General features: G+C 38.8%; 1 pseudogene; it reads right to left on the bottom strand.

The window, feature by feature from the left end:
* Positions 1-195: 195 nt before the first annotated feature.
* LOC121400746 lies at positions 196-16,862 on the bottom strand (annotated as a pseudogene).
* Between the last annotated feature and the right edge of the window lie 4,400 nt (positions 16,863-21,262).

Genomic DNA, 21,262 nt, shown 5'->3' with positions numbered 1-21,262 from the left:
TAAGTCTACTAGAAAATCCCTGTAAACACGAAATAAACCCAATAGGCTTGATTTGCTTCCAATAAGGATTAATTATTTTAATAATATCTTAGTTTTGGCTAAAGAACAAGGTACTGTTTTATTACTACAGAGACAAACAAAATCATTTTATCTAAAAAAAATTTTTTTACACTGAACTGCTCCTTTAAAGGAGAACTAAAGCCTAGCCCCCCTCCACTGCCTGCTCCATTGTCCCATTTCAAGCTCCCTGTCCGCAGCATCTATTCCTTTTAAAAGTCTGCCTGTCTTCTGACTTGCTGTAAATCTGTGAAGTTGCGCAGCAGAGTTCAAAGGCGCCATCTTCTGTCTGTCTCTGATCCTCTTTGTTAGAGCGGTGGCATGGATCTTAGATTCAACTGTGTTTGCTCCATGTCCTGGATCTGGCTTCTTCTGCACATGCTCCTGCAAGATCTGCATCAGCAACTGACAGGAGGATCAGAAGATAAACAGAGCATGCCATTTTTGATCTCTGCTGATCAACTCTGGTTGCAGTAGAGGCGGGATAGGGTTTATAAAATAATATTATATGAAACTTCAGTGTGTGTGTGGCGAGAGACAAGCCTTCCAATATTGACAGAAGACATGGGGCCTTTAAAGGAGAAGGAAAGTCTTCTTTCACTTGGGGGTGCCAAATGTTAGGCTATTTCGTTCAACTATTTCGTTCAACTGTGCATCAGTTTGCCCCGGGAAATTTGAAGAAAGAAGAAGCCATAAGCTGATCGCTCTGTGGTGCTCACTGGTATAACCCGGGTCGGTGCAGTTTTTCTGCTGATAGGAGCACCGGCCCGGGGTTTCAGGTAAGGAAATCATGCATAACCTACGACAAGAAAGCTACCCTCCAATTATGGCAGAACTACAAGCATAAATAAGGCTCATCCTAAGGGAGTGCAAACAGGTAAGAACAGGAGGAGGTATAGTGCCCGTGATAAGTATTTATAGATGAGTGACAGCATTGATGCATGTATAAATACAGCATTTATTCTTCTAGTCTTGAAGATATCGCTTTAAACAACTCTGACCCCTAAACAACCATTGATGTCAACGGGCAAATAATATTTCTGCATCTCATACTGTTGCCAGTGGGAAGCAATCTGTTCTCCAGGAAATCAAACTAAGTAGCTTGTTGTGCAGTTAAAATAAAGTTAATGGAGTAAAGGTGATGGCATTACACTCTCGTCCAGAGACAGTCCTTGGCTCCATCTATAAAGTTTCTCTGCCTCTTCATCCCAGTCTTCGTCTGAAATATGCACTTCATCCCCAGCATCAACTCTTTCTGAGAACTGGTGCCCTGTTTTCTTCTGTAGTGTCGTCCATGGTTTCCTATAATGAAGGAAGAACTGCAATTAGCGTTCATGATATAAATATTGTGCACCAACAGTGGCAGAAGAGTTAGTTTGGTTTCACAAACACTACACCATAAAGAAGAAGTTATACAGTAGCTTTCTAGTTTATAAATTAATAAGATTTTATTTATACATTACATTTATTACATATTAGAAACATTTTTTATTTTGCACAGCCTATTTACACAATTTTTATTTTTACACTGATGTGCATATGGATTTAAAAAAAATAATAAATAAATAAATAAATATATATATATATACACACACAGTATATATACAGGGATTTGATGGACTGTTTTTCTCCTGATGAAGATCCCTGTGGGAATATTGGAACGTTGAGTCTAATAAAGATTTTTTGTTTTTGCAACAAGTACCTGTGAATGCCGCATCCTCTGCACTGTTTGATTCCTGACGAAGATCCCTGTGGGGGACCAAAACGTTGAGCAAAATAAACCTTTGGAAGATTGATTCAGCAAGTCCTGTGAGCAGGTCTGGACTGAGAATTAAAATAGGCCCTGGCATTTCAGGTAAACAGAGGCCCAAACAGTCCCCACCGGCCCACTAAATAGTGACTTTCGATGGGACCTTATAGCAGCCCCACTGGCATTTGCCAGAACCCACCATTCTTCTGCATTGCTTGTGTTATTTCTTAGCTCAGGCACCCCAGGTGAAACAACTGTCTATGACTCTATGGTGTGCACCTTATGTATGTGTCCTCTCTCTCCTCTCTCTCTCTCTACATATATATGTATTATACCATCGGCGTCCGCACATGCTCTGCAATTTAGTCTCCGCTTCCCCGGTGCTGTGTAAAGTTCACTCCGGTTCGTTTCTTTAAATATTTATTCAGTATAATTGGTGCATAGTTCAAGCATTATATATATATATATATATATCTATATATATATATCTATATATAAGAATGTGGATAAATGGATGCACACCGGGATTTTTTTAAAAAGTTAAAACTCGCTTTTATTTAAATACTTAAAACATGGTCAGGTCAACGTTTCGGTCTCCATCTTAGACCTTTGTCAAGACCCAAATGGTTGGTTAAAAAAGAGCACATATATAGATCCATTAATCCCACCCACAAATGGTTACCCTGCCGCTGGCTTACTTTAAATCAAATATTTGGCCCTGTTATATGTATGCAGGCATTTTCAAACAACATTAGATGCAGCCACGGGTAAACCAACAAGAGAAATTGTAAATAAAAACAAAATTGGACAATTGGACCATACAGAAACCTGATTTTTCAGGGCAAAATGTAAAGTTATGAAATCTTAAACCAATATTCAATGTTAACATTGTTCCAGTAATTAGTTATTCAACTAGACCCAATAGATCTGCACATATTCCGCTATCCGAATTCAATCAATATGTCTCATGTGGCCAAAAAGATTGTCAACGCTCATTCAAAAAACATAAAAAAGGAACAGTGTTCATTTAACCCCGAGGGAGCCAGAGTGTTCAATTTTTTGATCCAAAACACTTCCCGTTGCAGTAAACATCTTAGATCTATTCCCACCTCTGCTCAAGGGGGAATGTGATCAATGGCTATATATTTGAAGGTGGGCAGCCTATGTCCCCTCTCAAGGAAGTGCTTGGCCACTGGTTTCTGTGTCTGTCCATCCTAAAAGCCGTGCTAATCGCAGATCGGTGGGCCATCCATTCGTAGCCTGAGGGTTTGATCCGTTTTTCCTACATAGGAAAGCCCACAAGGACATGTTACTAAGTATATTATATGTGTGGTAGTGCATGTTATATGGTGTCGGATCTGGAAGCGTTTACCCGTATGGGGATGTAAGAAAGATGTGCCTGGAGTCATGTAGCCGACAAGACGTGCAGCTTGGGCAGCGGAAACATCCTAGTTTTAAATCTGCTAACCATGTTTTTTTGTTAGTAATATAGCAATTCACTGGGTCAGTCTTAACCAGTAAATCACGTAAGTTAGTTTCCACGCTTATAGCTAATCATAGGCGGTTCAGAGAGTACATTAGCCAAGTCCTGTCTGCCCCAATAATGTTCCAGTGCCTTTGACCATATTCCCTAGATCTTTAGTACCCACATTGTATTTGGTGCTAAAGACTAGTTTTGGGTTTTGTTTACATCTTTCAGATGTGTCATTACATTTTTTATGTGCCGTGTCCAGGGCCGTTCGTAAAACTTCGTCAGGGTACCCTCTAACGCTGAACCTTACCCACATATCCTCAATCTGTTGCTCACACTGGTGGGGATCGGAATTATTCCTTAAAACCCGGCAAAAACTGACAGGTAAGGAATTCTTCAGATGTCGCGGATGAAAGCTTTTATAGTGGAGGAGGGTATTTCTATCGGTCAGTTTTACCGAATAAAGTATAGGCAATATGGTCTCCATCAAGTATTAATTCCACATCCAAAAATTGTTATTCTTATTGATGTACGGTAAAACGTAAACTTCACTGGGCTCTCTCTAGTATTCAAATCAGTAACCATTGCACTGAACTCCACCTCTGTGCCCCTCCAGACAATCACCAAATCATCGATGAAACGACGGAAAAAAATCAATTAATTCACCATATTTGGGTACAATGTGATGCTGTTCATATTGATGCATAAAAAGATTAGCATATGCCGGCGCCATGGCCGCTCCCATCGCCGTCCCAAGTAGCTGTAAGTAAAATGAATTTTCAAAACGAAAATAATTTAGCGATAAAGCTAACTCTAATAATTCCAAAAACAAAATCAATCGATGGGCCTGCATATAACTCATATTCAAGTAAGGAGCGTCTAACCGCCTCCAACCCTGCTTCATGCGGTATGACAGTATACAAACTGACCACATCCATGCTTGCTAGCATGATGGGTCCATCAGTGGGCAATTTCAACTGTTTAATACTCCAACAGATGTGGGGTATCCTTAAGATAAGTCGGGGTGCTACGAACCACCGGTTGCCAGTATCTTGTCAAGGTAAATTCCAATGGGGTGTAATAATGAACCCGCCCCGACACTATCGGGCGGCCAGGAGGACACGTCATACTCTTATGAACCTTGGGCAAAGAATACAATAAAGGGCAACTAGGGTGGTCCTGTAACAAAAAATTATTCAGATGTGCATCAATAATGCCCCTGTTGAAAAGCCAAATTTACCAATGTATCAACCTTTTTCTTAAATTGGGACACAGGGTCACATTGCAAACATTTATAAACTTTAATATCACTCAATTGGTCTTTGATTCTTTGCTGTAGTCCTGATAATTCAGTATTACAATCCCCCTCCTTGTCCGCTGGGCGGATGACAATGTTGGTGTCAGCAGTCAAGGTTTTAATAGCCGCTCTTTCTGCTTTTGTTATATTGTCCCTTCTGTGGTCTTGGGGTGACCAAGCTGCCCCTCCTTTTCAATGACCTGCTTAAACATCTTTAATAGCCGGATTAATCAGAGGGGTGTGAAAGTACTTTTCAATTTCAACGTAGATGGTGGTAATTCTTTATCACTCACGGTTTTAAAAGTAATCCTTTAAATTCACCATCCGGCAAAATTTAAAGCAATCAACTTCCCATTCAAATTGGTTAAACTGGCAAGTGGGCACAAACGTTAACCCTTTACGTAACAAACTTGTTTCTGCTAAGGTCGGTGTGTGTTGGGAAAGATTGTAAATTGGTATGTCTAATCCTTCTTTGATCTGCCCCTTCTTGCCCTCCGTGTTGGGTACCTTTTGCGGGGCCCAGACCCGTAGAGGGACGGTTTGACACAGTCCGGGGTTGTTCTAAAAAAGGGGGTAGTAGGAGTAGTATCGGCAATAACACTCACCACCTGAGTACTCGTAAGTCCCGTCTCATCGCCCTCAGAATCCCCCCGAGCTAGTATCGACAGAATTTAACGGTTTCAGAAGTTTGCGTCTTGGAGCTCTCCTAAACCGTGGTTAAATTGACTGGGGTGCCGCTCGCCGCTGAGCCAGCTGTAGACTCGATGGGTTGTGTAGTCTTCATTAACACGGCGAAGTTTCTCACGTTTAAATCGGCAGCAAAAAACCCCAAAACTAGTCTTTAAGCACCAAATACAATGTGGGTACTAAAGATCTAGGGAATATGGTCAAAAGGCACTGGAACATTATTGGGGCAGACAGTGACTTGGCTAATGTACTCTCTGAACCGCCTATGATTAGCTATAAGCGTGGAACTAACTTACGTGATTTACTGGTTAAGACTGACCCAGTGAATTGCTATATTACTAACAAAAAAAACACGGTTAGCAGATTTAAAACTAGGATGTTTCTGCTGCCCCAGCTGCACGTCTTGTCGCTACATGACTCCAGGCACATCTTTCTTACATCCCCATACGGGTAAACGCTTCCAGATCCGACACCATATAACATGCACTACCAACACATATAATATACTTAGTAACATGTCCTTGTGAGCTTTCCTATGTAGGAAAAACGGATCAAACCCTCAGGCTACGAATGGATGGCCACCGATCTGCGATTAGCACGGCTTTTAGGGATGGACAGACACAGAAACCAGTGGCCAAGCACTTCCTTGAGAAGGGGACATAGGCTGCCCACCTTCAAATATATAAGCCATTGATCACATTCCCCCCTTGAGCAGAGGTGGGAATAGATCTAAGATGCTACTGCAACGGAAGTGTTTTGGATCAAAAAATTGAACACTCTGGCTCCCTCGGGGTTAAATGAACACTGTTCCTTTTTATGTTTTTTGAATGAGCGTTGACAATCTTTTTGCCACATGAGACATATTGATTGAATTCGGATAGCGGATATGTGCAGATCTATTGGGTCTAGTTGAATAACTAATTACTGGAACAATGTAACATTGAATATTGGTTTAAGATTTCAATAACTTTACATTTTGCCCTGAAAAATCAGGTTTCTGTATGGTCCAATTGTCCAATTTTTGTTTTTATTTACAATTTCCTCTTGTTTGGTTTACCCGTGGCTGCATCTAATGTTGTTTGAAATGCCTGCATACATATAACAGGGCCAAATATTTTGATTTAAAGTAAGCAGCGGCAGGGTAACCATTTGTGGGTGGGATTAATGGATCTATATATGTGCTCTTTTTTAACCAACCATTTGGGTCTTGACAAAGGTCTAAGATGGAGACCGAAACGTTGACCTGACCATGTTTTAAGTATTTAAATAAAAGCGAGTTTTAACTTTTTTAAAAAAATCCCGGTGTGCATCCATTTATCCACATTCTTATATGAAAGCACGTTTGGATAGCACCTGGGTTGGATTAACTTTTTCCTGAATGGGTGTGCTGAGATCCAACTGGACATATATATATATATATATATATATATATATATATATATATATATATATATAAATTTTCAACACATTTTTAACAAAGGTGTATTTTGGTACATGATGCTCCTTAGTTAGCCAAATCTCTCACTTCTGTTTAAGTGTACGTATTTGCTTATACTTACATTGGTTTCATTTCTAATGCTGTATAGTCTCTTCATTTTTACTGCCTTCAGTCCGAGCCTTGTGAGAACGTCGTGCTGAGTGCCACAGAAATGATGGACGCTGGGGTGTTTTGTTGGAAGAAGACACTGGTGATGGTGGTGGGACAGGAGATCTGGAACAAAGTGCCACAGAGCATACTTACTACATTAGGACACTGTAATGGATTTCAATGGATTTTAGATATTTTAAGTGACAATATTCATTTATTAAAAATGTTCAGTGTTTTTAAAGTTATTTGTAAATACACTTGCTTAACTCTTAGTTGTTACTTTTTAAACAATGTTGCAAAAGTCTTAGGGGTAAATTTACTAAAAATTAGTCAGCGTTACGTCATTTGTCACTTCGCCAATTTACTAAAAGGCGTTGGCGTAAATTCCCTAGCAAAGGAGATAAACTTCACACGGTGAATTTTCGCTCTGTGCGAATGGACGCTCATTCACTAAGATGCGGATTTTCCTGAACGTTACCTCTTGCGCCAGACTTGCCTTCGCCACCATCAGACCAGGTGAAGTGCAATAGAGTAGATAGGAGTTTGTAAAAAAAAAAAAACCCTCCTTCCCCCTACATTTGATAACATATGGCACCCAACTATACTGTGGGCCTCATGTGTAGGGCATTATAACAACTCTATATAATTTTATTATGGTTCCCATGGCCTTGTGTAGTGGTAATGTATTTGCTGGCAGCATATAAGTCCATTGTACTTTAACTGCACGCCATATGCAAATTAGCCAACGCTAGCGCAACTTCGAACTGCTTATCGTAGTTTCGCTAGCGCAACTTCACTAGCGTTCGGTACCGGCTGTGCACCACTTCGGAACTTTGTGATTAGTGTTGTCCAGGCCGAATTTACGCCTGGTGAAGTGTTGCGATGTGCGCGAAGCCAGCGCTGGTGAATTTTCACAGGTAAGTACATTTGGCCCTTAGTTCCCCAGCAAAGACAAGTCTGTGAATCAGCTGCCTTGTCTTACATTGTATCAACAGTCTGAGCCAGCAGGGCAGAGAACAGAAAGGGACAAACACTGCTTTCAACAGCAACAGATATACAAATAAATTAAAAACCATAGACAATGTGGTAATTAATGGAAATTGCAAAGTTACTAAGATTTATGTTTTTATGTTATTAGGCAAAATTTTATTTTGGGGTTGATTTGCCCTTTAAGAGACAAGTGCTATGGTGTTAACAAAAGAGTACCAGGGATTAAAACTAGCAAATTGTTGAGGAAACACTGAGCAGTTATATCAACTGATGGCCATACCGATACCCAAGCATTGATTACATCACAGCAATTGGTATCAACAACATAGTCACTTTCAAGACTGGATCAGCCAATGATCGTGTGTGTGTTTGTGTGTGTGTATATATATATATATATATATATATATATATATATATATATTATATATATATATATATATATATATATATATATATATATATATATATATATATATATATATATACATACATACACTGATTGTATTGAGCAACATGTCCAGTCTGTACAATTCTAAGCAGACCCAGGTTATTCAAAACTTTACAGATGGGTAGATGTCAACCATTTTAATGAAAAATTGCTCCAATTGGCCGTCATTACCTGCTCATTGTTCCAACTTAAAGGAAAAACAAACGGGTAACCTAAAAACAACCATACCCCTTCCCTTCGTAGACCCCCCTCCCTCCTCCCCCCAGCCTAGGTGGTAACCGGGGCAAATGCCCCTAACTTTTTACCTACCCCTCAGTGCAGATTCTGTCCCCGCAGTTCGCGGCAGCCATCTTCTTTTCTTCGCTAAACTTCGGAAGCAGACCTTCGCTTTTGGCGCATGTGCAGTTGTTCTGTTCCAGAACAACTGCGAATGCGCCGAAAGTCACGAAAATTTCTGCATGCCACAGTTGTTCGGGACCGGAAAATTACTCCAACTGCACATGCGCCGAAAACGAAGGTCTACTTCCCAAGTTTAACGAAGAAAAGAAGACGGCTGCCGTAAACTGCATCTGCACGAGGGGTAAATAAAAAGTTAGGGGCATTTGCCTCGGGTACCACCTAGGCTGGGGGGAGGAGGGAGGGGGTCTACAAAGGGAAGGGGGGTAGGGTTTTTTATGTTACGGTTTGTTTCTCTTTTAATGTTTGCTTGATGTTCACTCTTTAAAAAGTATTTTTCACAATCGAAGAAAAGAAAATGCAATAACCTGGACTGTGTGATAGCGCTAAGCTGCCGCATTTGCAGATCTTCAGTACCAGGCACCTGCAAAAGTAATTTCAGTTCTCCTTTCAGTCTCTCTGACAGGGCCCCAGACTCTGCGTATTCCACTATATCACACATAATTGTCGTCCTGGGCATATTTTTCAGCGACAGTCTTCTCCAGCAGTTATCACGGCCTCCGAGATATGCTGGAGTCTCGTCAAGGTGACTTTTGTACTAAAGTGTCAGAAAGACAAAGACATGTAAAGTAGCACAGACTCCAAATTGTGTCCTCTAACTCTTGTTTCTAATGATAGAAATCAGGGTACGCCTTAAATATTTTTATTTCAATATGTATTGGTTAACATTCACATTTTCTGTAATATTTCATTTTAAAGAAATGCTGACACAAATAATCATATTTTCTAAATGATTGTTTTTTCAGATCACTACATTTTCTGGGATATAGCAGCCTGAAGAATATACTTTGCAGAATAATCTATTTTCAAGTGGCTGTAAAAATGAATCAATAAAATGCTACTAAGCAGCATTAAAAATAGGGTACAGTTTGCATTTAAGGAGCACCGTGCCTTACACAGAACCGACATGTTTGGAGGGCTGAATAATGGAATGTGCTGCACAGAGGATGGGGACCATTTGTCTCCCAGAAATATCATCTGTATTGGTGCATTGTTTGCAGCCATTCTTGCAATTTGGTGGTAGGCTATGCAGTAAAATTGCAGAGCTTTATACACTGAATGATATGACCCTCAGTCCCAATGCCCACCTTCTGCACTTCTATGATTCTCATCTATGACTCTCTCTTCCGTTTAAAGACATATAGTAATTATGTTTTACACTGGAATTTATACAATAGCTCTGCTCATCATCCTCATACCCAGCCAGACATGCTTCATATTTTGTATAGTGGATAGAAGCACCCTTTAATTAGAGTCCTTACAGAGCAATATCCCAACACTGTGTTTTGAGAGGATGGAGCGTGCATAGCTCCTGTGCAAATTCCCATGTTTACCAACTGATCATACCTTCTCCGCTAAGTGTCGAATAATTGGCCATTAAAAGGAAAAAATGGTGAGGATGTAAAAATCTGCAGACTAATTTCAAATCTGGCAGATCATTATTGTTGAAATAAACAGATTTAAACCTTTGTACCCCATTGAAAAGCTGTATCTTAAAACCCAAATTAAATGTATGTAAAGTAAAGATAGCCCTACATCAGTGATCCTTAACCAGTAACATGTTGCTCTCCAACCCCTTGGATTGTTGCTCCCAGTGGCCTCAAAGCAGGAGCTTATTTTTGAATTCCAGGCTTGGAGACAAGTTTTGGTTTCATAAAAACCAGGTGCGCTGCCAAACAGAGCCTCAATGTAGGTTTACAATCCACATAGGGGCTACTAAATGACCAATCACAGCACTTATTTGGCACTCCAAGAACATTTTTCATGTTAGTGTTTGCTCCCCAACTTCTGAATGTTGCTCACAGGGTTCAAAAGGTTGGGGATTCCTGCCTACATAAAGGAAAATGGTCAGATGTTTTGGCCTTAATACCTAATAACTGCAATAGGTATAGGCCATTGCTATGAATATAGGCCATTCTGACAAAGGGGTCCAATAGCCATTGAGCCAGTGTGAGTTTTGAGTTGTAGGGGGCATTCTCTGCAACTGGGGCCACATCTTCGACAAATTTTGAGTGACACATGTTCAGTTCATCAATCAAAGAATGGATCAATTCAATGTGGCTATCCACCATGTGGTTCAATCATTCCATGATGAGCCCTATTTGGTCACCTTCCAGTAGCAAATATTCCTTTTCATTTTACAAGAAATACTTACTTTAACATAGTCTTTAACAGTAGCCACGTCCACCATATCTGTGATTTTATGTTTCTGGTACTCCAGTTCATCGTAAATCATTTGATCATAATATGCTCTGGGGCCCATTAACTTGCAGGCGTCAGCTGCAGCCTGACAGATACAGAAAGATAAATACATTATCAGAGGAAAACCCAAGAAAATTCTTGCATTTCATACATTTTCCCAAAACAATAACATTTATTTTAAGCTAACAACTTAATAGAGTAAGTTTGGCCTTTGAATAAAATTTTTGTATGCTACACTGGTGTCTAATAAAAGGGCAGCCAAGTTTGGGAGTTTTACTTTAAAATGTATAATGAAGCAATAGAATTCTTAATGAATCAGATGAAAATTGAGCATAGGACTGGCCAGATATGGGATGACTTTGACATAGTTGGCCAGCTCTAGGGTAATGCATTCATGGCAACCATATAGCAGTTACCTCCAAGAAGTCTGATAGATCATATACAGCAATATAGATAATTAAAAAACAAACAAAAAACCCAGAGCATATAGTCCACTGCCTACAACATACTAGAAAGTTAATTTTAAGGCAAACTACCTCTTTACACTGAGACTAATGTAACTGGCAGCATAAAGCCCCTGATGAAACCTACAGCTACTCTGTAACACTATGAAGACTTAACATTAGACTATGGGCTGTTTGCTGTGTCATTATGTATAGTTATTGAAACTGATGAGATTAAGGAATGCAAACAAATTTAAATGACAGAAAGTATAATGTACCTCACTGGATGGATGAAGAATTCGCTTGCCACATATGTATCGGTTCCCAAAGGCACCTGAGGGCGGTGGAAGATCTTAAAGACAATAAAAGGTGGAAACTCCTGCCCAGCAAATCTGCAATTGAAAATAAGACCATTTGTTTAAAAGATGGGAGATATGTTTAGAGAGCCTGGTGGCAAAACCTTCAGTTTCTTCCCTATCACTACCTACCCAAAAGCTAAGCTAGTTGTTAGGCCAGCTTTCAGATGATTCAGAGTTTTTGTTTTTTCGTTTTTTTAGAAATGGGTTAATGCCCCTTCTAGAGTTAGGCCACTGGGAGGAGGGTAAAAGTTTTAATTTGATAACAACTGTACATGGAATAGAGGAATCTCCAGTCCAGTGTCTTTTGCTGAGAATTTGAAATCAGCTGAAAGGTTATTTAGCATCTATCTGTATGGCTACATTATATAATACACTATTATATTCTCCTGGGCTGGTCTGAACTTCAATTTTCAGCTATTTATGTAGGAGACAGAATCTTGCATTTTTTTAAAGAAAACTTTTCAACACAAAGTAAGCAAAATATTAACTTTCCCAGTAGTTTCTTTAAACGTTCAGTTATGTATAAGTAGAAAGCCTTAAGGAAATTCAAAGGAAAAATCCACGTCACTTAATGTTATACTGTGAAACCACAATTTTATATACCCTGATATTAAGTTCTCCCTCAACACCATTTTTTTGTGCTCCACCCAATATAAAATCCATAATGTATTTTCTTGATTCTACATTTTGCCAGTTTTTTACCCCATTCTTTCTGGTCCCCAGAAAATTGTAAAATGGGGGTTCAACTGTAGATTCTGAATAATAGTAGCTGAGATGTCATGAGAAGGGATTTTATTCACATATTACCTGAATCTAACTTTACACTGCATGCCAGGATCTCTTAGCAACTCTGCTTCCAAGGGACTGATTTTCCTCAAAATACTGTAAGATGCACTTGTTTCCTTCAGAAAGAAATACATATTTATCATATTAATTGCAAAATGAACAGCACAGAATATTGTTAACAATCACAGAATACCACCAGGTATTCTGTGATTGTAGATAGTAGGAGTGGGATAATAGTCTCTGGGAAGGGAGTGTGACTCTGGGATAGCAGGTATAGTAGGGAGAGATGGTGTCTATAGTAACAGTGGGATAATAGTCTCTGGGAAGGGACTGTAAGCTGTGGGATAGCGGGTATAGTAGGGAGAGATGGGTGCCCTATAGTAACAGTGGGATAATAGTCTCTGGGAAGGGACTGTAGCTGTGGGATAGCGGGTATAGTAGGGAGAGATGGTGCCTATAGTAACAGTGGGGATAATAGTCTCTGGGAAGGGACTGTAGCTGTGGGATAGTGGGTATAGTAGGGAGAGATGGTGCCTATAGTAACAGTGGGATAATAGTCTCTGGGAAGGGAGTGTGGCTGTGGGATAGCAGGTATAGTAGGGAGAGATGGTGCTTATAGTAACAGTGGGATAATAGTCTCTGGGAAGGGAATGTGGCTGTGGGATAGCAGGTATAGTAGGGAGAAATGGTGCCCAGGCCCGGACAGGCAATCTGTGAGTTCTGGAAAATGCAGAGGGGCTGCTTTAAGGTGCCATAGAAAGATAATATTTAGTGGGCTGGTAGGAGCTGTTTGGGCCTCTGTGTGTGCTGATTGGGCCTCTATGTACATGAAATGCCAGGGCCTATTTTAATTCTCAGTCCAGACCTGATGGTGCCTATAGTAACAGTGGGGATAATAGTCCTATGGGAAGGGACTGTGGTTGTGGGATAGCAGGTATAGTAGGGAGAGATGGTGCCTATAGTAGCAATGGGATAATAGTCTCTAGGAAGGGACTGAGGATAGCAAGTATAGTAGGGAGAGATGGTGCCTATAGTAGCAGTGGGATAATAGTCTCTAGGAGGAGTGGTGACTGCGGGATAGCAGGTATAGTAGGGAGAGATGGTGCCTATAGTAGCAGTGGGGATAATAGTCTCTAGGAAGGATTGACGCTGTGGATAGCAGGTATAGTAGGGAGAGATGGTGCCTATTAGTAGCAGTGGGGATAATAGTCTCTAGGAAGGGATTGACGCTGTGGGATAGCAGGTATATAGAGTAGGTATGATTCAGTCTCCAATTTCTTCGCTTTATTGCTGTAAGATTCAGTAGGTGTCTGTGTTTACACCCCATGTGCATAATTCAAGGAAAAATATTGAATCAATACAGCTCCAGACAGTAATTTTCAACTGCAATGTGTTTTATTCAGCAGTTTAGGCACACTACATGTTCGGGCAGAGCCCTTTATACTTATATATGTTTACACTTGATAAAGGGCTCTGCCCGAAACATGTAGTGTGCCTACACTGCTGATAAAACACATTGCAGTTGAAAATTACTGTCTGGAGCTGTATTGATTCAATATTTTCCTTGAAGGATAGCATGTATAGTAGGCGGAGGATGGTGCCTATAGTAAAAGTGGGATAATAGTCTCTGGGAAGGGACTGTGGGATAGCTGGTATAGTAGTGAGAGATTGTTGCCTATAGTAGCAGTGGATAATAGTCTCTAGGAAGGGATTGAGCCTGTGAGATAGCAGGTATAGTAGGGGAGGATGGTGCCCTATAGTAGCAGTGGGGATAATAGTCTCTAGGAAGGGATTGAGGCTGTGGGATAGCAGGTATAGTAGGGGAGGATGGTGCCAATAGTAGCAGTGGGATAATAGTCTCTGGGAAGGGACTGTGGGATAGCAGGTATAGTAGGGAGAGATGGTGCCTATAGTAGCAGTGGGATAATAGTCTCTGGGAAGGGACTGTGACTGTGGGATAGCAGGTATAGTAGGAGAGATGGTGCCCTATAGTAACAGTGGGATAATAGTCTCTGGAAAGGACTGTGAGATAGCAGGTTATAGTAGGGAGGATAGTGCCTATAGCAGCAGTGGGGATATAGTCTCTAGGAAGGGATTGAGGCTGTAGGATAGCAGGTATAGTAGGGGAGGATGGTGCCTATAGTAACAGTGGGATAATAGTCTCTGGGAAGGGAGTGTGACTGTGGGATAGCAGGTATAGTAGGGGAGGGATGGTGCCTATAGTAACAGTGGGATAATAGTCTCTGGGAAGGGAGTGGTGGCTGTGGGATAGCAAGGTATAGTAGGGGAGGATGGTGCCTATAGTAACAGTAGGGATAATAGTCTCTGGGAAGGGACTGTGGGATAGCAGGTATAGTAGGGAGAGGAATATTAGGTAAGATGTTGGATAATGCTTATTTGCGCTCTTTGTGGTCCATGTTTACAAACCAAACAAATAGCAGTACAAACTTTATGTTTAATGCCCTAAGAATAAATAGATGTATAAATGTGTTTCCAACATCATATTTAATGCTTACCAATAATAGCAATACAAATACATTCTTTATAATGTCCCAAGAGCACAGAATGGTATAAATGCAGTGCCAATTTCACTTTTAGGGCAAATTTAATCAAAATGTGAGTTTAGAGCTTAATAATAAAAAACTCACCCATGTTCTATGTATTCCTATAGGATTTGTAGAATTGTATTGATCAATGGGTGGAAAGTTAGAATTCACCATTTAATAAATATGGTTCTAAAAATCCCATAGGAATAAATAGAACATGGGTGAGGTTTTTATTTATTAAGCTCTAAACTCACAATTAGATAAATATCCAGTAATAAAGCAGTGTGAGGGTAGTGTCAGCTTCATGCTTCATTCCAGCAGAACACTTGTGGCACACCTTTGTGCAATTGTGGAAAAGTAATCCCAAATGGAGATAAAAAACCCAAAATTCACTTGTGTTTCCTGATATTGTTTTACACGGACCTGAGAACACAAAAATGCCAAAAACCACCTGTGGAACCAACTTCCTATAATTATATATGTGGGTTGCACTCTAATATAAATGGCAACATACAAGTATGGGATCAATTTTTTAGAAACCCAATATCCAAAAAGCTCCAAAATATAAGAAAGCCATGTGCATTTTAATTCTTTTTTTTTATTATGATTTCCTTTTTCTCTGTTTATAATTGAATCACCTTGTTTTTGGAAGTAAATCAGCTGCATAAATCCATAATCATTCCCAAAGAATGAGAAAGATCATAGGGCAATTGCATTTCCTTTAATAGTAGGAAATATACTCACTGCAGCACGGACTGTGTGTTTCAGAAGTTTAAAAAGCTTTCTGTTATTGTAGCACCTCCATGCTCGTTGGATACGAATTGCCACAACTCCTTCTCAATCCCACTGAAAAATATGAGAAACACGCAGATTATTTTGAGCCAAACATGGGAGGGCAGTATCCCTGCAGCACAGCACCATCAATATATATTACAATTATACAATAATATAAATATATAGAAATAAATATATTTATAACGGTGGGTTCACCGTTGAGTTAACTTTTAGTATATTATAGAATGGCTAATTCTTAGCAACTTTTCAATTGGGTTATTTTTTTTATAGTTTTCTAATTATTTGCATTTTTCTTTTGACCCATTCCAGCTTTAAAAAGGGAGTCACTGACCCCATATAAATACAAACTTGCTACTTTTTATTACTCAGCTTTCTATTCAGGCCTCTCCTATTCATATTCCAGTCTAAGTGCTCACACTCATAACAACCTATCTACAGATTTTAGTATCACCATAACCTTTGATATTATGCTATGAAATCATCCAAGCCCCTCTTAAAGGCATTAACAGAATCAGCCATCACAACATTAACCGGCAGTGCATTCCACAACCTCACTGTCCTCACTATGAAGACACCACCTACGTTGCTTCAAATGAAAGTTCTATGCTCTAAAGGAGTGGCCACTACAGAAAAAGGGACTCTTTGTATGTGCAATTTTAAATATTATCCTTTTAATAAAGTGGTAATAAAGCAGAACCCCCATTTTACATTTTTCAGGAGACCAAGAAAAATGATTTAAAATCTGGGAAAGTTTAAAATTAGGAAATTGTGTTAAAGTAACTTTTTCTTCAAGTACTGAAAGGATATAAGCACAGGAGTCTGTTTTGTAGATACAAATATTTAACACCGCAGCATTAATGTGTACACTATGGGGGCATGTTGCAAGGCCACTCTGTCAGTCACATACACAACTAAAGCAATAAGTGATTGGTGCAGGACTGTATAAGGCAGACTCATTGGAATTGACCATTTACCAGGCAGAACCATGGGCAAATATACATTCTGCTTAGTATTTTAAAACCGCTTTTCCACAAATAAAAACATTGGACAGAGGTAAAAAAAAAAGCAGTTTTTGGGTACATTGGGACAAAATTTGTATGTTAAATTCGGGAAAACATTACTTAAAATCAGGGAAATGCAGCCATTGAAAATGCATTGTAAATTGGTGTGATCACAAATAAAAAATGTAAAATGCGGGAAAACTTAAAATCAAGGGTTCACTGTATTTCTCGGAGAGTGTGCTTTTTTTGGGGGTTTTACAATCTATAGATCAATTGTTCCCCAAATATGGAAGAATATCAGCACCTAGCCCCTTCCTGCACAAAGATGAATTGATGTTTCTGCGAGATACACTGACGTTTCTCAATGAGCACAAATTATAGTTATGTTTTAATACATATTAAACTCAATGCATATCAAGTTCAAAACCATGAACATTTTATCTATAACAAGACCAAAGTAAACATTTCTATAACTGCCAATAACAGCCTTCAAGCAGCTATGCATGTCCCTTTGTGACATAACATGATGACATCACAATGAGTGTAATATTGTGTATGAAACCTGTTGCAGCCAACTGCTCTTCATTCTTAGACCGACTGAAGGTGAGTACAGACGCTTCACATTTATGCATTTAAATGCGTTATAAAATGGCATTTTTTTCTGTAAACTGTTATAAGTAGCGCAGTCTCTTCAGACCAGTTATCTTGTTATGTGTTCAATTGGTTTAATTCTCTCCGACGTACTTTTACAATTATTTTTACAACAGAAATAATATAGTATTTTAACTTATGGTTTATAGTTTTCACTTTTGATATTTTAACTTATGGATTATATTTTTCGCTTCTTTCCATCTAGTCCTGAGTGATTCAGAGTCTACAGAATTTTTTGATCTATTGACTATTTTGGAAGTTTTATATCAATCTATATAGAAGAAACATGGACTTTATCACTGTTAATAATATTGTTAAATTGTCCAACAACCAACAATCCCCCAAGAGGAAGAGGAAAATCTCATTTGAAAGTGAAATTGCTAACAAAACCCGAAAACTTGTCCCTGATGAAGTGAAGCAAAATACAGAAAGCAGTCGACAAGAAAATAACCCAGGTGCTCCTTTGAAGTCCCATGCAGAGGACAAAAACAAGGAGAAAGAGTTTTGGATCCCTGAAATGGGTCTTTCATTAAGGCAGAGAGAAAAGTTGCTAAACGGAAGAGGGATGGCCAGAGTATTTGTTGATGCTGTACAAAAACTTCTAAAAAAGCAGTTTAATGCTGAAGGCTTGCAGCCCCTACTGAAGAAACCTTTCATTCCTGTGTCTGGACCATCAGTACAATTTCATGTGGATCTAAAGAAAAGTCACTGCTTTCTAACCTGTTACAGAAAAGATCACGTAGAGATTGTAAACAGCTGTTCGGGGATCCCTTCAGAACGAACCCGGAAGGAGATAAGGAGACTCTACAGAAAAGTGGTTCCTGACCCTTTTAAAACAATCAAATTTGCTCATGCCGATAGACAAGTTGCCGGTTCTAAGAGCTGTGTGATATATTCAACTGCAAATGCTTATGAGATACTGAGCAATGGCAATGTCTGCTGTAAATATGATCATGGAAAAATGAGGGAACATCTCTTCAAGTGTTTAGAAAAAGGAGAAATTACAGAGTTCCCCAAAATACTAAAATGAAAGTAAGACAACAGCGGAGGAATGGTACGGCATACACACATGTACAAGCCCTGCATGTTGTGTCAGATTAAAGCACTTAAGGAGAAAATCACTGACAAGCTTTGGAAATCACTGTCCAAATCACTGGACATCACTTTTGGAAATCGCTGTGCAAAGCTTGTGATTGAAATACTGGGAACACAATAAAAAAACCCAGAAAAGACTAGAAAGGAGAAACTTTCCCTTTAACCAGTCTGGCAGCAGCGAGTGAGCTGACAATTCTGTCAATATGACACTTATGAACTGAACTTATGAACTGTGCTGTTGCTTTTTGCTCCTTGCCTGCCTCCGTACCCATCTACATCGAAGAAATGGCGTGACTATTTTCTTACAAGATTTACTCATTGTTTACTGTTTGTTTGTTTTTTTATAAACCATTTATGTAAATAAACAATGTATACCAATAAAAACCAGAGTTTCTTGTGATTATCTACATGTTAGCAATATTATTGTTCTGTGAATTGTGCAAAATGTAGAACATAGGGGGTTCTTTATAAAAGTCAGATTTTTTTTTGGTAGGAGTTTTTGGAGAGAAGACCCTCAAATGTTTGGTGATTTATTAAACCCAGATGCTGCTAAAAGTCAGAATAAAAAAGTACTCCATCTCAAACCTGCCGAGGTCATGTAGAATTCAATGGCAGGTGGCTCATTTACAATTGGAAGATATCAGGATCTGCGCTGGGTTTCGTTCAAAAGTCTGAATAATTTGTGGTTTTTGAGCGGCGTTTACAGGCGTCAAATGTATATTAAAAAAAATTATATCCGAGATTTTTTTCTCGACTTTATTGAGTCTTTGCATGCACCAGATTTTTTGAGTTAACTTATTGATAAATATGATAAAAATGTGGATGGGAGTCTTTGGTCAAAGTTGTTTTAAGAAAATAGTGAGAAATTTTAGTAAATAGCCCCCAAGTGTTGATAAGAATTCTTAAGCTATATCAGATTCAACAGATTTGTTATAGGGACATATAAGGGCTCATTTACAACTACTAATTCAGGAACAAAGTGCAATTCTGAATGCAATCGCCAGATTTCCAGGGCCATTGTGGGCAGGAACAGTTCCTTAGCACAAATGCTCTACGCCTACCATAATTGTGGGTCATAACTCAAAATGTACCCAAAAATACATGTGATCCATCAGAAACTGAATTAAAGTGCTCCAAATATTTTCTGTCAAGTGGATGTCTGATTTATGATATGCCAATGTAAACTTCATGGCAAGAAATTAAATAGCATAAAAATTGTCCAGCTAACAGTTGTTAGCAGAACATCCCTTTTATACTGTTTTGCATGATAAAAAGAAAGATATAACAAATAAAAAAACGAAATAACTTACAATGGATATAGGTTTTAGATAGCCTTTAATATCTCAGTTAATTTAATAACTAAGCAGCTTTAATGCATTAGCATGGTTTTGGCCCTGCTATATAGAGTGAAAGAATAATTATTTGATCAAGTAACCCAGGGATATGGTTCATTAAAAAAAAAATTAAGGAAGGAACCCTGCAGTATGGATTGATGTAACTATGCAGGTATAATAGGGATGTAACCCAATACAGATACAATGGCTCGAAATATGTATGGAGTGAGTGGGTGGCATGTATAATATAAATATATGTATAATATCATTTTTTTTTGGTGTTGTTTGCTGTGATTATTTGCTATAATTAACGCTTGAAGTAGGGTGTCGTGCAATCTATTTATTTTTTAAATACAGTTGTTCAAATTAACGTTCAAAAGAGCAACCAAAGAACATTGCACTGCTTTACAGTAGAATAGTTTCTGACCCTCTGAAAGCCCTCTTATTTCTTGATGCATATAAACAATAGCAACCACTAACATGTTTGGCATACTGAGACATGTCAGCTGTAAAGTATGATAATGGAAAAATATAGGAACACTTGTTTATGGGGGTTATTTATCAAAGTTCGATTTTATCTCAACATTTTCTGCTACAAACTCCAAACAAATGTGCTCGGGTTTTTTTACGCTTATTTATTATTAAACTTTCCCGATAATTTGCTTTGCAGGGAAAATTCTTTCACAATTCTTTCAGATTTTTCACCCGAAAACTCAGATTTCTTATCCTTTGTTGCCCCCGAAAACTCCCACGAAACCCAGCGCACATGAAAAAATCATTGCGACTTTTCCCACTGACTTATGTGCAACCTCGACAAGTCTAAGATGCTGGACTTTCTGATTCAGACTTTTCCATCCTCTGGGTTTAATAAATTCCAAAAAATTGGTGATTTTTTTAAAAGTCTGATTTTATATATAACCTGAGTATTGTAAATAACCCCCTAAGTGTTTAAAAGAAAACAGAATTACAGGGAATTACAGAGATCCCCAAACATAACAAACACAAGACAAGGGATATAGAAAAAGCGTTCCACTGTGCTAAACATGGGAATAAGTGGAAATGCTTGCAAGTCGGGATGTCTTCAGAGATGAGCAAAGAAAATTCATGCAAAATAATGAAAAGCTAATGAATTTCTGAAAAGCCTAAAAAAATCTCTAATTTTCTGTACATTATTAAACTGAAATTACAAAAATCTAGAACACAGCACAAGCCAACGGAGAAGCAACATATTGGGCACTGTGCCTTTATAAAAGGTAAAACTGATTTAAAACTGATTAACAGCAAGCCCCACCTTTTTTTTTTAAAG

The sequence above is a fragment of the Xenopus laevis genome, chromosome 2S, assembly GCF_017654675.1.
Source record: "Xenopus laevis strain J_2021 chromosome 2S, Xenopus_laevis_v10.1, whole genome shotgun sequence".
In the NCBI taxonomy this organism is placed as follows: Eukaryota; Metazoa; Chordata; class Amphibia; order Anura; family Pipidae; genus Xenopus; species Xenopus laevis.
The sequence above is the reverse complement of the archived record's forward strand: the minus strand, read 5'-3'. Positions and strand labels throughout refer to the sequence as shown.